The 4,677-nt window shown below is 50.2% G+C and overlaps 1 pseudogene; it reads left to right on the top strand.

Annotated features, from left to right (window-relative positions):
* The first annotated feature begins 2,624 nt into the window (after positions 1–2,624).
* On the top strand, positions 2,625–3,199 carry LOC130851837 (60S ribosomal protein L9-like; annotated as a pseudogene).
* The last annotated feature ends 1,478 nt before the right edge of the window (positions 3,200–4,677 follow it).

Here is a 4,677-nt window from a genome sequence, read left to right as displayed (position 1 = left end):
ACCCAGTCAGTGTGACCCATCTTAACTTGATTAAGTCTGCAGAGACCCTCTTTCCAAATAAAGTTACATCCACAGGCACTGGGGGTGAGGACTTGAACACATCTTTTGGGGGACACACTTCGATGTCGTACAGAGCCATCAGTGTGTCCCTCCTCCATCATATTCCTCCCCCAAAGACGTAACCACTTGGCTGATTTTTGCATTAATCATTTTTTTTAACTTTTAAAATAGTTCACCACCTATGTCTGTATACCTAACACAAAAATTGTCGAGTATTGAAACGCTGGGTTTTAAGCACATGTCTAGCTGAATAGGGGAAGGGCAGTATTTCCACTTCTAGATAAAGGCTCTCATGATGAGATGTTCCAAAAAGGGTCTCCAGCTCAGAAAGTGTTCAGAGCCCCTCTGGGGGAAAATGGGTACAGTTTGGAAAATTCAGGGCTCACCAGGATTAGGGTACTTATGTGGACGAGAGACTGGGCCCCTGGCAGGAAGATGGTTGGGTAAGTGGGCTGCATCCTGGGTGTTTGTAAGCTCACATGGGATGGTGGGGAGCCCCTGGGATGGTCCCCATGACCCCTCCCTCACCTGCACTCCCACTTCCACAGGGACAGGGGCTGTCTGTTCCTGTACCCTCTAGGGATTCCACAGCTTCTTGCTTTCCCATGGGCCCCCTGTGACTCTGCCTTTCAGCTCTGCCACTTCACCCTCCTCCTGGGTTTGTATATTATCTCTTCAACCCCTTGCAGTAGTCTGAATGGAGTTTCATTAGGAAAAAGATGCATGTGTTCAATGTCCCTTCTTCACCTGGAGCACTGTCTCTTGGGCTCACTTTTCTACTGAGCTGTGTCTCAGGATTCCTTCCTTCACTCACTCACTCTGATGTCTGCAAGGCTGGGCGGTCAGGAGGGACCAGCCTCAGCCTTCGCAGAGCTGACACTAACTGGGGAGACAGACAAGGAAATAGGTCATTATGACGCAGCAGCAGTGCTTAACATATGGTTCCTGGACCACCTATACAAGAATCTCCCTGACATTTGTCCAAAATGCTGAGCCCTGAGGGTCGGCAGAGGCCCAGAGATGTTTGTTTTTTTCTTTGTTTTTTTTTTTTTTTTGGCACATGGGCTTAGTTGCTCCGTGGCATGTGGGATCTTCCTGGAGTGGGGAATGAACCTGTGTTCCCTGCATTGGCAGGCAGATTCTTAACCACTGCGCCACCTAGGAAGCCCGAGGCCCAGAGATGATAAAGCCTCCGGGCGGGGGAGCAGCTGTCAGCTGTTTGAGGCTGGCTGGAGCAAGGCTGGGGGAATCCCACCCAGAAAAAAGTGTAAGGGGCTACGCACTGGCCAAGGACTGAGTGGGGAGGGCAGAGGTACCTGTGGGGGGAGACCTTCACGGGGGAGACTGAGAAGAAGAGGTGGGAGGACTGCGTGTGTGTTGACGGCTGTCACAAAGGTTTCCACGCGTCCAGGTTTTCAAAAGTAACACAGAAACCAGTCCTGTGTGATCCACTTATACGAGGTACCTACAGTGTCAAATTCATAGAAACAGAAAACAGAATGGTGCTTACCAGGGGTAGTGGGGAGGGGAAAGTGGAGTTTAACAAGTAGAGACCTTTCATCTTGAAAAAAGTTCTGGAGATTGGCTGCACGACGATATGCACGTTTTCAGCACTGCGGAGCTGCATACTTAGAAATGGTTAGGATGGTACATTTTATGTTGTATGGGTTTGGTATGTTTTTTTTTACCACAACAAAAAATAATTTAGAAAGAAAAAAAAAAAGTAGCACAGAAACCAGGGCCTGTTTCTAACCTTCAAAAGTTCCTTGCTTCTTTACCCTTTTGTGATCAGGCTGACTCAGCGGTCCAGCGGTCCCCAAATGGGGACAAAGCTCCAGTGTCTGCTCATCGCCACTGGGGCGTGAGGGACTTTGTCTCCCCTCTTACCCTAGAGCACCCCCGGATACCGCATGCTGGGAGACAGCAAGCTAAGTAGAAACTTGAGCCAGGAAGCTAGGTCTCGGCATCCTCCTCCAGCCACGTTGCCCCCTTCCCGCCCAGCCCCTCTCCAGCTATTCAACCAAAGCGCCGCCTTGTGTGGCTGTTACTGAAGCTTGCCAATCACCAAGAGCTTCTGCTTTGTCTGCAAAGGTACCAGTGCCCACTCTGGGTCCCGTGGTCCAGCCTCTGGAAAGGCAGATGGATTCTGGCTAAGTTTTATCACAAGATGGAGTTTACACCCTGCCTCCTTGATGCTCTGAGTAGGGCAGGTGGAGGGCATGATGAGTTATCAGGCTAGTGGGAGGAGAAAGCAACTTGAGAGGCCCAGTGGATGTGGAGCCTCGAGATGGGGTCCAGCTACAGGGCCTGGCTCTGGGGAGCAGTACGGAAAGGTCTAGAGCTTTGTCCAAGAAGTCACAGACTCTAATATAGTAAAATAATTAGAGCCAACCCTTAGCACCAACCATGTGCCAGGCTTCCTTCCAAGTCCTTAATATCTGTGCACGAACTCAGTGAATTCTCACAGCGACCCTGTGAGGTTAGTACTACCACACAGCCCACTTTACAGATGCAGAAACAAGAGCACAGGGACGGGGTCTCTCTTTGCTGCATCTACTGTGAGAATGAAAACCATTCTCAGCAACCAGACAGTCAACAGTCCAGAAAATGCAGACATCACTTGGTAGGGATGCACAGGCTGCCACGAAGGGCCCCAGAGGAGCCCTGCAGAGGGACTGCAATCGTGGCGGTGTAGAACTCAGCCTCTTTGGAAAGAAAAAGAAGAGGCTTTGGGTGGACAAACGGTGGGGAAGTAGGAAGGAACCAGCCATGGTCTGCACTGTCTGTTGTCACATACAGAACATAACGGAGGGTGTTACCCTGGCTTCCGTTCCAAGATAAGGTCTGTTTGCTTCCCCATCACCATTGTCATTCAAGAGGACGGGTCTCTGGTTGAAATCTGGAATTTGTTGGATGAGAAATATATCAGCAGTGTTTGAAAGTATACGAACCAGGTGTTGCTTGTTCAGTGTCTCAAGCCCAGAAAGAGGAGTTAATGCTTAAAGGAAAAGACATTGACTTTGTATCAAATTCAGGTTGTTCCTTTGATCCTGCAAGCCACAACAGGATACCAAGACACTTTGGGATGATATCTAAGTCTCTGAAAAAGGAAGAGTTCAGCAGGCTGCTGGAGATCTAAGAGCTGTCTGGCTATAGAAATAACTAGACGGCAGGTCATTCTTAAGACCTATTTCTAATATTTTAACGATGTAGTAAAGGCCCTCTACTGAAGGATCAAAAGGACAGGAAGGTTAAACTTGTCCAAGGTAAGCTGTGATTGCACGGCCGAGCCAGATCTAAACCCAGGCAGGTGGACTCCCATACTGGCACCCTTAGCCACCCTGCAACCTCTCCCCAGCTGCTGGTCTTCAGGTGGCAGATCAGACAGATGGCCCCTCACTGGGGAGGCCAGAAGAGTCCAGAGCCCGGCTGGGGTCAGTCACAGTTCCAGATAATCCCATGGTGTAGAGCAGGGTTCAGCCAGCCAATGGGTTGAGTTGTGGGCGGGGAGTTCCGACCCCAGAAGGGTCCAGAGCCGAGCAAGGAACAGGGCAGGCTTCAGTTCCAGCAAAGGGTACCTGGGCTCCCTTGGCTCTGAGCCATTGCCCTTTTTCTGGGTTGGGGCCCCAATGGGCTTACTTGAGAAGTATAAGTGCTGTGACAGCAGGGCTATGACACAGACACCCAGAATCTGCTCTGCGGCCCCAAACCTGTCTCATGGCCACAAACACAGCACCATGGGAAACCTAGTTGGCACCTGGCTTCTGGGTCGAGGAGGGTGACTTAATGACAAGTCCTCATGCGTTGATGGAGAGTGAGGCGAGAAGGGCACACCTGCTGGCGAGACCACCAGTGGGTTCAGGATGCCGAAAGCAAGCAACGCAGGGCGGGCGTGGGTGGAGTCGTCCGCGAGGACAGCAGCAAAGGCCCCACCCATTTAAAAGCCTTCAGGCATCTGTGAACTACAGGTAAGACGTGAACTACAGGTAAGACGTGAACTACAGGTAAGACATTGTGAACTACAGGTAAGGCATTGCTTGATTCTTTTTTTTTTTTAATAAATTTATTTATTTATTTATTTGTTTATTGGCTGAGTTGGGTGGCTTCTCTTGTTGTGGAGCACAGGCTCTAGGCACTCGGGCTTCAGTAGTTGTGGCACGCAGTCCCTAGAGGGTGCAGGCCTCAGTAGTTGTGGCAGGTGGGCTCAGTAGTTTGCAGCACACAGCCTCTAGAGCGCAGGCTCAGTAGCTGTGGTGCACAGGCTTAGTTGCTCCGCACCACGTGGGATCTTCCCAGCCCAGGGGTCGAACCTGTGTCCCCTGCGTTGGCAGGCAGACTCTTAACCACTGCGCCACCAGGGAAGTCCCTCCCTCTTAGTTTTGTTTCCTGCTATGCTCTTACCACTTGAGAGCAGTGCCTGGCATGTAGTAGCAGCTCAAATATTCTCTAAATAGATGAATGAATCCAAAGACATTTTCCCCCAAATCACAAAGCAATAATCAATGTGATTCCATTGGTTCTCAAGAGGCCTAACACTGCGTCGTTCTGAGCATAGGTTATAGCGTCAGATGTGGTTGTATTTATTCACTCAACAGCCATTTACTGAGCTTCTATTAT

This window comes from Hippopotamus amphibius, chromosome 4 (assembly GCF_030028045.1).
Source record: "Hippopotamus amphibius kiboko isolate mHipAmp2 chromosome 4, mHipAmp2.hap2, whole genome shotgun sequence".
Lineage (NCBI taxonomy): Eukaryota > Metazoa > Chordata > Mammalia > Artiodactyla > Hippopotamidae > Hippopotamus > Hippopotamus amphibius.
The sequence above is the reverse complement of the archived record's forward strand: the minus strand, read 5'-3'. Positions and strand labels throughout refer to the sequence as shown.